Genomic DNA, 12,040 nt, shown 5'->3' on the forward strand with positions numbered 1-12,040 from the left:
CGTAACCGCTTTCAGGAGTCCCCCATCTACGAAAGAGTTAAAAATACTATTTGGCTATTCCTTTGCTTTATGTTTCTAGAAAAGCTGGTTACAAGTCATTGTAGCAACCATAAGGCCGTGTTCGCACGTACCTGCTGAATATTCTGCAGCGATTTGACAGCACATGTGCGCTTCAAGAAGCACTGCGTAATGGATGCAGCAGAATAAATGCCGATTTCATGCGCTCGGGATGCTGCCCCCACCATAGACAGAGCGGGAGCTGCATCTCAAGCGCACGGAATAATTGACATGCTGCTTTTTTGGACGCACGGATTTGGGTCAAAATTTTGGCATCCAAATCGCTGCGTTCAAAAAAGCAAAAAGTGCACACGTCTCATGCACAATCTGCATAGATTCTGCAGGGGATGCAGGACGCATGCATTTACACTGCAGTGCTAAACGCAGCGTAAATGAGTAAAAAGCTGTGGAGAAGAAGCGCAATAGGGTTTTACCCCAATAACACACGGGGTAGAGACAGGGAGCAGTAAGGCTATGTGCGGACGTTGCGTCGGTGTACCTGCAGTTTATTCTGCACGTTTTCCTTCCCTTGGTTTTTGACCAAATGGCTTTTGACCATTTTTTAGCGCTAAAAACGCATGCGTTTTTACCGCGTTTTTACTGCGTTTTTAGCGCTTTTTACCTGCGTTTTCACCTGCGTTTCTGCAGATGCGTTTTTGAGATCAAGACACTGAGAAATAAAGTTGAAATAGTCAAAAAGAATGAAAAAAGAGGAAAAAAGGTTAAAAATAACTTTTAATAAAACAATATGGGAAATTATCAATTGTAATGTAATAATAGTGGTTATGCACATTTTAACAGAAAAATAGGTAAAGTTTATTATTTTTTTACATTTAAATTTTCGGTTATTGTGTGTGTGTAAAGGAACATTAGAACCCATTAATTTTTCCCCAGAAAAGCATGCGTTTTTGGAGCCAAAAACGCAGTGGAAAAGCAGGTAAAAAGCATGAAAAATGCAGGAATTGTCATTTTGGTTGCTTTTTGCCATTTCTCATTGACTCCAATGTTAAGGAAACGCTGCAGAAATGGCAAAAACAACTGACATGCTGCTTCTTTTTCAGCATGGTTTTTGACCACAAATATGCAAATTAAACGCTGCAGAAAAAAAAGCAAAGTGCAGACAGGATTTCTGCTTTTCCCATAGACTTTGCTGGAAATCAAAAACGCATGCGTTTTTGCGCAAAAACGCTGCTGCCAAAAACGCTGCAGAAACGCGGTAAAAAACGCAACGTGCGAACATAGCCTAATACTCACCAAGTGAAGTTGTGAAAGTCACAACTACTATGCAGGCATGGAAAGTTTTGATCAAGGCAGCAGCAACCCAGACTGCAGATAACAGAGAACAATAGAGGAAAATAGGGGGTTTTTTTAAGCCGCGCCAATGATCACTTCTCAGGTATTCAGATTAATGGATCTTTATTTTGCACAGGTGACCTGTGCAAAATAAAGATCCATTAATCTGAATACCTGAGAAGTGATCATTGGCGCGGCTTAAAAAAACCCTATTTTCCTCTATTGTACTCTGTTAAACGCAGCGTAAATGCATGCTATTACACAATGTGCGCACGAGGCATAAGGCCGTGTTCATCTGTTGCAATTTTGTTGTTTTTTCTGCAGCAAAACCTGCTCTTTTGGCAGTAAAAAAGCGGCGTTTTTTTCTTGACTTTTAGAACCTGAGACAACACAAAGTTTTTTTTTCAGGAAAATGCAGATGATGTTTTTCCTAAAGCAGCTTTTCAGACGTGTTTTTTTTACATTCTATATATAAAATAGCGTCAGCTCCAAATCAGAAGAATGGAACACTGGCATTTCTTTTAGCCGTTCTACAGATTTTAAAGCCTGAAGAGGTTGAAAGAAGTTATAAAAGAGAGAACATGGACAGTGCACAGCAAGGCGTCTTCACATTGCTGTGTAGATTAAGGGCTCATGCGTACGTTGCGTAATAGCATGCATTTATGCTGCGGATAGCACTGCAGCGTACATGCATGCGTCCTGCGTCCCCTGCATAATCTATGTAGATTGTGCATAATCCGTGCGCACGTTGCTTTTATGAACGCAGCGATTTGGGTGCTAAAATTTTGACCCAAATCTGTGCATTCGAAAAAGCAGCATGTCAATTAATTTGTGCGCTTTGGATGCAGCTCCCGCTCTGTCTATGGTGGGGGCAGCATCCCGAGCGCAGGAAATCAGCTTTTTTTTTTTTAAACACTGCATCCATTATGCAGTGCTTCTGCAGCGATTTGAAGAGCACATGTGCGGTCAAATCGCTGCAGAGATTTCAGCATTTACGTGCGCACAAAGCCTAATTCTTGAAATTGTCTCTTCAGGAAGGAAATAAACGAACTCTAGCGCCACCTATTGGAAGTAGCAATCTTAAAGGTCAAAAGTGGCCCTTTAATAAGCCTTTTCATATGACCTAGGATTTATATCAGATCAGAACCTCAATTTGCAGACACAGTGTTTTGGGTGATTGCCCCTCGCCAGTGCAAAGTATGAGATCTGATCTGGCTGTATGAGAAGCAATAGTGGGGTCTAATGGGAAAACGTTTCTCCTTGCGGAGACGTGACAAACCAATCTGGCTTCCAGTGAGGAGTCTTATAGGTTAATTCTTGGTGACATTAAGGCTACTTTTACACATCCAGTTTTTGCCCTGCGGCACAATACGGCGCTCTGCAGAAAAACCGCAACCGTTTTTTTTGCCGCCGGTTGCGGTTTTTTTTGCATAGACTTACATTAGTGCCGTATTGTGCCGCATGGGCTTGCGTTCGGTCTGGTTTTTGCCACATGCGGCAGATTTAGCCGATGCCGCAGCCGGATGGAACGTTGCCTGCAACATTTTTTGCTCCAGCAAAAAAAAACGCATTGCGCCGCATCCGGCCGCTGCGGTGAATTTTCAATGCATGCCTATGGACGCCAGATGCGGCGCGATGGCGAAAAAAATGCATCCGGCCTCCGCATGCGGTTTCTTCCACTGCGCATGCTCAGTAGCGTGCCGCAACCGGAAAAAAACGGCCCGACCGCATGTAAAAACTTATGCAAAGGATGCGGTGTTTTCGCCGCATCCATTGCATAGGTTTCACAGCCGGATTGAGCCGCACGGCTCAAACCGGATGTGTGAAAGTAGCCTAAGTTAGGCTACTTTCACACATCCGGTTTTTGCTCTGCGGCACAATACGGCGCTCTGCAGAAAAACCGCAGCCGATGCCGCGGCCGGATGGAACGTTGCCTGCAACGTTTTTTGCTCCGGCAAAAAAAAACGCATTGCGCCGCATCCGGCCGCTGCGGCGCATTTTCAATGCATGCTTATGGACGCCGGATGCGGCACGATGCGGAAAAAAACGCATCCGGCCGCCGCATGCGGTTTCTTCCACTGCGCATGCTCAGTAGCGTGCCGCAACCGGAAAAAAACGGACGGGCTGCATGTAAAAACTTATGCAAAGGATGCGATGTTTTCGCCGCATCCGTTGCATAGGTTTCACAGCCGGATTGAGCCGCAGTGCTCACACCAGATGTGTGAATGTAGCCGTACTGCTTTTTCTGGAGGAATCTGCACAAACCTTTGACTCAAAACTTTCCATACTCCTAAATGGTAAACGTATAATATACACAGCAACTGCTACAGCTATATAACAAGGGGGAAAATACATTCACGGGGGAGCAGTTGGGTGACCGCCATTCATTGTTTGCTGTGTGTCTGTTTCTTTCTAGTCCATAAAAAATAAACAAAAAAAATCACTGCCATAAGTAGCTTTATAACATTTCAGTTCTGTAGTGGAGACAAGTTCTGGATTATTACAGTAATAGACGCGATTAAGCCCTTTGCTACAGTAATAATGATGTTCTGGACACAAATGTAGCAATCAGAGGAGGCGGGAACAGAAAATAAAGAAACAACCTGACATTTATTTCTCATCATTATCTGACCCTTATCTTCCAGTCTCCACCGATGTCCTTTAATTAGTAAATAAGATCTTCATCTAACGCCTCTTCACAAATAAAAAGGTCACGTTCAGACCTGGCCTTCCAGGTCTGTGATTTCTGATAATTGGGTTCTTTTGTCATTAAAGTCGACTTCAATAAATAAAAAACAAAACTTTCTACCCCACATTAGGCTGCTTTCACACATCAGTTGTTTGCCATCAGGCACAATCCGGCAAAAACATGAAAAAACGAATCCAGCGTCTATTGCCACCAGATCCGATTTTCCCCCATAGACTTTCATTAGCGCCGGATTGTGCCGGATGGCCTTGCGTTTCATTTGTATTTTGCCGGATCCAGCAAAATTTACTTGTCCGGCGGCCGGATGAAACGTTGAAGTGAACGTTTTTGTATCCGGGAAAAAAACGGATCGCGCCAGATCCAGCGCCGTACAGCGTGTTTTATAATGGAAGCCTATAGACGCCGGATCCAGAGTAATGCGGCAAAAAATGGATCCGGCCGCCGGATCTGATTTTTTGTGAACTGAGCATGCTCAGTATCACAACGGATCTGTCAAAAAACTGAAGGAACTGATGGAAAAAACTGATGCAACTGATCTGTTTTTTCGCCGGATCCGTCGCATTAGTTTTTTCGCCGGATGGTGCCTGATGCCAAAAAACTGATGTGTGAAAGCAGCCTTTTTGTGTCCGGCAAAAAAAAACGGATCGCGCCGGATCCAGCGCCGTACGGCATGTTTTATAATGGAAGCCTATAGACGCCGGATCCGGAGTAATGCGGCAAAAAACGGATCCGGCCGCCGGATGCGTTTTTGAATTGAGCATGCTCAGAATCACACCGGATCTGTCAAAAAACTGAAGGAACTGATGGAAAAAACGCATCAGTTTTTTCTCCGGATTGTGCCTGATACCAAAAAACTGATGTATGAAAGCGAGAAATGCATCCGACTCCAGATATGAAAACTGATTACTCACTTTCAATACTCTCTAAGGCTATGTTCACATGTTGCATTTTTGCAGTATGATTTCCAAGAGTTTTAGGCAACTTAAAAGCTACTTTTTACACCAGCAAAAGCTATGAGATGTCAGAAATCTAATGCAGACAATTGCTTTTTTTCCTGACTGAAATGGAAAACTGCGTTTTTTAAAGAAGCAGAATCAGAATATCAATTCTTTCAGCGTTTTTGCTACCTTTTTCACCATTGAAAGCAATGAGGCTATGCACTGTTTTTTTTGCTGTCATTCGTCTACAGTACATGTTTAAATAAAGTTTCATTCTCCAAAACAGTTGTGTTTTTGCATTTTCTCATTGCTTTCAATGGCGAAAAAAGCAGCAAAAAAACGCTGAAAGAATTGCAAAAAACGCAGCAGTTTTCCACCTCAGTCAGAAAAAAAAGCAACGGTATGCATGAGAATTGTGGAATCCAATAGGTTTTGCTGGTACTGTAAAAAGCAGCTTTTTATTTGCATTTGTTTGCATAAAACCAATGAAAAAAAGCATAAAAAAAACCCAACCTGTGAACATAGCCTAAGAATGAACGAAATGCAGCTGGTTTCTTTTGCTGGGTTTTTTTCATGAATTAAACTAATTTTATTTAAACATGTACTTTTATAGACAAATGACAGCAAAAATGCAATAAAAAAATGCAACAAAAGCGCAGCAGAAAATGCAGCTTTATCTACTGCCAAGAGATCAGGTTTTGCCGCAGAAAAAAAACATAGGAAAAACTCACTATGTGAACATGGCTTAAGAAGAAAAAAACTATTTTAGGCCCTGTGTGCACACTGCGTTTTTACCCACCTTTTTTGCTGGCGTAGCGAAAATTATCGCTACGCCAGCTTCACACACACACTCACCTGCTGTGCGACGTCCCTGTGGCCGGCGACCCGCCTCCTTGTTAAGGGGGCGGGTCGTGCGGCGTCACTGTGACGTCACACGGCAGGCGGCCAATCGGAGCGGAGGGGCGGAGATGAGCAGGATGTAAACATCCTGCCCACCTCCTTCCTTCCGCATATCCTACGGAAGCCGCAGTGACGCCGGTAGGAGATGTTCCTCGCTCCTGCAGCTTCACACACAGCGATGTGTGCTGCTGCTGGAGCGAGGAACAACATCGGACCGTCGCGTCAGCGTAATTATGGATTACGCCGACGCTGCACCGATGATACGATTACGACGCTTTTGCGCTCGTTAATCGTATCATCGAGACTTTACACACTGCGATGTCGCATGCGATGCCGGAAGTGCGTCATTTTCAATTTGACCCCACCGACATCGCACCTGCGATGTCGTAGTGTGCAAAACCCGCCTAAGTCCATCTAGTTCAACCCGTAGCCTAACATGTTGATCCAGAGGAAGGCAAAAAACCCCCCAATGTGGCAAACAAGTTCCAATGGGGAAAGAATTTCCTTCCTGACTCCACATCCGGCAATCAGACTAGTTCCCTGGATCAATACCCTGTCATAAAATCTAATATACATAACTGGTAATATTAAATTTTTCAAGAAAGGCGTCCAGGCTCTGCTTAAATGTTAGTAGTGAATCACTCATTACAACATCATGCGGCAGAGAGTTCCATAGTCTCACTGCTCGTACAGTAAAGAATCCTCGTCTGTGATTATGATTAAACCTTCTTTCCTCAAGACGTAGCGGATGCCCCCGTGTTCCAGTCGCAGGCCTAGGTGTAAAAAGATCTTTGGAAAGGTCTCTGTACTGTCCCCTCATATATTTATACATTGTGATTAGATCCCCCCTAAGCCTTCGTTTTTCCTGTCTTGGCATTGCAGCCCACCCATTCCTCTAATAATCTTGGTCGCTCTTCTCTGCACCCTCTCCAGTTCAGCTATGTCCTTCTTATATATCGGTGACCAGAATTGTACACAGTATATAAGTGCGGTCGCACTAGTGACTTGTACAGAGGTAGAACTATATTTTTTTCATGAACACTTCTACCTCTTTTAATACATCCCATTATTTTATTAGCCCTGGCAGCAGCTGCCTGACACTGTCCACTAAAGTGAAGTTTACCATCCACCCATACACCCAAGTCTTTTTCTGTGTCTGTTTTACCCAGTGTTCTACAATTAAGTACATAATCATAAATGTTATTTCCTCTACCCAAGTGCATGACCTTACATTTATCTACATTAAACTTCAATTGCCACTTCTCAGCCCAATCCTCCAATTTACATAAATCTCCCTGTAATATAAAATTATCCTCCTCTGTATTGATTACCCTGCAGAGTTTAGTATCATCTGCAAATATTGAAATTCTACTCCGCATGCCCCCAACAAGGTCATTTATAAATATGTTGAAAAGAAGCGGGCCCAATACTGACCCCTGTGGTACCCCACTATGAACTGAGACCCAGTCCGAGTACGTACCATTAATAACCACCCTTTGTTTCCTATCACTGAGCCAGTTTTTAACCCAGTTACACATATTTTCCCCTATCCCCATTATTCTCATTTTATGTACCAACCTTTTGTGTAGCACCGTATCAAAAGCTTTTGAAAAGTCCATATACACAACATCCACTGCATTTCCCTGCTCCAGGCTTGAACTTACCTCTTCATAGAAGCTGATATAGGTGCGGTGTATACAGTATATGGGTGGACACACTGTATATACGTGCGGTGTATACAGGATATGGGTGGACACAGTGTATATAGGTGCGGTGTATACAGGATATGGGTGGACACACTGTATATACGTGCGGTGTATACAGGATATGGGTGGACACAGTGTATATAGGTGCGGTGTATACAGGATATGGGTGGACACACTGTATATAGGTGCGGTGTATACAGGATATGGGTGGACACACTGTATATAGGTGCGGTGTATACAGGAGATGGGTGGACACACTGTATATAGGTGCGGTGTATACAGGAGATGGGTGGACACACTGTATATATGTGCGGTGTATACAGGATATGGGTGGACACACTGTATATAGGTGCGGTGTATACAGTATATGGGTGGACACACTGTATATAGGTGCGGTGTATACAGGATATGGGTGGACACACTGTATATAGGTGCGGTGTATACAGGATATGGGTGGACACAGTGTATATAGGTGCGGTGTATACAGGATATGGGTGGACACACTGTATATAGGTGCGGTGTATACAGGATATGGGTGGACACACTGTATATAGGTGCGGTGTATACAGGAGATGGGTGGACACACTGTATATAGGTGCGGTGTATACAGGAGATGGGTGGACACACTGTATATAGGTGCGGTGTATACAGGATATGGGTGGACACACTGTATATAGGTGCGGTGTATACAGTATATGGGTGGACACACTGTATATAGGTGCGGTGTATACAGGATATGGGTGGACACACTGTATATAGGTGCGGTGTATACAGGATATGGGTGGACACACTGTATATAGGTGCGGTGTATACAGTATATGGGTGGACACACTGTATATAGGTGCGGTGTATACAGGATATGGGTGGACACACTGTATATAGGTGCGGTGTATACAGTATATGGGTGGACACACTGTATATAGGTGCGGTGTATACAGGATATGGGTGGACACACTGTATATAGGTGCGGTGTATACAGGATATGGGTGGACACACTGTATATAGGTGCGGTGTATACAGGATATGGGTAGACACACTGTATATGAAAAATTAGATACATTTATGTCTAAATGAGGCTACTAATCATGGCCATAGCCTAAGGGAGCAGAGCTGAAGTGTAAAGCATTAAGGAAAAAACAGATGAATCACAGACAGTTAATATTTCAAGTAGGATGTCATGTCACATTAAAAAAATTGTTTAAAAGAACTGAAGTCCTTAGTGGTTGATACCTTTTATAGTTTCTATCTCTACTGGCTATCAACCACTGAGGACTTCAGTTCCGTTAAATTTTTTATCTCTACTGGCTAACACGGTACAAAGATATATTTTACCTATGTCACATTAAAGACATTTTCTAGCACTAACACAAAAATCACAAGGAATATTTCAACTTTTATTAAATAGTTTTAATGCACAAATCCAAAGAGAACATTACAGAAGAGTTTCAGGTGCTTTATTCACCTCCAGAGCTGAATTCATAGTTGCACCAATTTCCTGGTTGATCTCAGGTTGAGTTGCAAGAAATCTGAAGGTTCTGGACATAGTATCATCTATTGCTAAATACAAAGTCTTTGCACATGTGCCACAAAGCACTTCATGATAAAAAGCTTGGACTCTAGCTTGTTACAATGTATCAGTGTAGGAAAATAATTAAAACAATAAATAAATAAAACCATAATCACAGGAGAAAGAGGAGTCAATACTTACTTGATACATTACTAGTGGTGAGAGAGTACAACCACGCAAGGATGAGCGAGCACTACCATGTACAGATGAGCGAGCACTACCATGTACAGATGAGCGAGCACTACCATGTACAGATGAGCGAGCACTACCATGTACAGATGAGCGAGCACTACCATGTACAGATGAGCGAGCACTACCATGTACAGATGAGAAGACTCTGCTATGTATGGATAAGTGGGCACTACCATGCACGGATGAACGGGCACTACTATGTACGGATGAGCATGCACTACTATGTACGGATGAGCATGCACTACTATGTACGGATAAGCGGGCACTACCATGCATGGGTGCTCGGTACTTGGAACTAGTAGCTGGGATGGGAGTGACTCGAGTATAATAGAAGTCAATGGGGGACTCAAGCATATTTCTGGAAGATCTTCCCATCTTACCCATTGACCTCAATTAAACTCGGTACTCAAGTCATGAACATCCCAGCTTCTGACCTGAGCACCCGAGCATGGTAGTGCCCGCTCATCACTAGTTACGAGTACTGAACACCTGAGCATGGTAGTGCCCGCTCATCACTTGTTACGAGTACTGAGCACCCGAGCATGGTAGTGTTCGCTCATCACTAGTTACCAGTACTGAGCACCTGAGCATGGTAGTGCCCGCTAATCACTAGTTACGAGCACCCGAGCATGGTAGTGTTCGCTCATCACTAGTTACGAGTACTGAGCACTCAAGCATGGTAGTGCCCGCTCATCACTAGTTACGAGTACTGAGCACCTGAGCATGGTAGTGCCCGCTCATCACTGGTTCCGAGTACTGAGCACCCGAGCATAGTAGTGCCCGCTCATCACTAGTTACGAGTACTGAGCACCCGAGCATGGTAGTGCCCGCTCATCACTAGTTACGAGTACTGAGCACCCGAGCATGGTAGTGCCCGCTCATCACTAGTTACGAGTACTGAGCACCCGAGCATGGTAGTGCCCGCTCATCACTAGTTACCAGTACTGAGCACCCGAGCATGGTAGTGCCCTCTCATCACTAGTTACGAGTACCGAGCACCCGAGCATGGTAGTGCCCGCTCATCACTAGTTACCAGTACTGAGCACCCGAGCATGGTAGTGTCCACTCATCACTAGTTACCAGTACTGAGCACCCGAGCATGGTAGTGCCCACTCATCACTAGTTACAAGTACTGAGCACCCGAGCATGGTAGTGCCCGCTCATCACTAGTTACGAGTACTGAGCACCCGAGCATGGTAGTGCCCGCTCATCACTAGTTACGAGTACTGAGCACCCGAGCATGGTAGTGCACGCTCATCACTAGTTACGAGTACTGAGCACCCGAGCATGGTAGTGCCCGCTCATCACTAGTTACAAGTACTGAGCACCCGAGCATGGTAGTGCCCGCTCATCACTAGTTACCAGTACTGAGCACCCGAGCATGGTAGTGCCCGCTCATCACTAGTTACCAGTACTGAGCACCCAAGCATGGTAGTGCACGCTCATCACTAGTTACGAGTACTGAGCACCCGAGCATGGTAGTGCCCGCTCATCACTAGTTACGAGTACTGAGCTCCCGAGCATGGTAGTGCCCGCTCATCACTAGTTACCAGTACTGAGCACCCAAGCATGGTAGTGCCCGCTCATCACTAGTTACAAGTACTGAGCACCCGAGCATGGTAGTGCCCGCTCATCACTAGTTACGAGTACTGAGCACCCGAGCATGGTAGTGCCTGCTCATCACTAGTTACGAGCACCCGAACATGGTAGTGCTCGCTCATCACTAGTTACCAGTACTGAGCACCCGAGCATGGTAGTGCCCGCTCATCACTAGTTACGAGTACTGAGCACCCGAGCATGGTAGTGCCCGCTCATCACTAGTTACGAGCACCCGAACATGGTAGTGCTCGCTCATCACTAGTTACCAGTACTGAGCACCCGAGCATGGTAGTGCTCGCTCATCACTAGTTACCAGTACTGAGCACCCGAGCATGGTAGTGCCCGCTCATCACTAGTTACCAGTACTGAGCACCCGAGCATGTAGTGCCCGCTCATCACTAGTTACCAGTACTGAGCACCCGAGCATGGTAGTGCTCGCTCATCACTAGTTACCAGTACTGAGCACCCGAGCATGGTAGTGCCCGCTCATCACTAGTTACGAGTACTGAGCACCCGAGCATGGTAGTGCTCGCTCATCACTAGTTCCGAGTACTGAGCACCCGGGCATGGTAGTGCCCGCTCATCACTAGTTACGAGTACTGAGCACCCGAGCATGGTAGTGCCCACTCATCACTAGTTACCAGTACTGAGCACCCGAGTATGGTAGTGCCCACTCATCACTAGTTACGAGTACTGAGCACTTGAGCATGGCAGTGCCCGCTAATCACTAGTTACCAGTACTGAGCATCCGAGCATGGTAGTGCCCGCTCATCACTAGTTACCAGCACTGAGCATCCGAGCATGGTAGTGCCCGCTCATCACTAGTTACCAGTACTGAGCACCCGAGCATGGTAGTGCCCGCTCATCACTAGTTACATTACATAGAAATAATGGAGTATTCTTGATGATTGCTCTGCGTCCCAATGAGGTGGAACTTAGCCACTGTGAACATAAACCCAACAGACCTGTTCACAGAGCCAGCTAAGTCCTGCCCCTATGGACCTGGCGCCGTCCAGTGTTCGCTGCTCGGGCCCCAGCTGTCCGGACAGACTTCATACAGACACATGGACGGCAGATCTGT

The sequence above is a fragment of the Anomaloglossus baeobatrachus genome, chromosome 8, assembly GCF_048569485.1.
Source record: "Anomaloglossus baeobatrachus isolate aAnoBae1 chromosome 8, aAnoBae1.hap1, whole genome shotgun sequence".
NCBI classification, from domain to species: Eukaryota; Metazoa; Chordata; class Amphibia; order Anura; family Aromobatidae; genus Anomaloglossus; species Anomaloglossus baeobatrachus.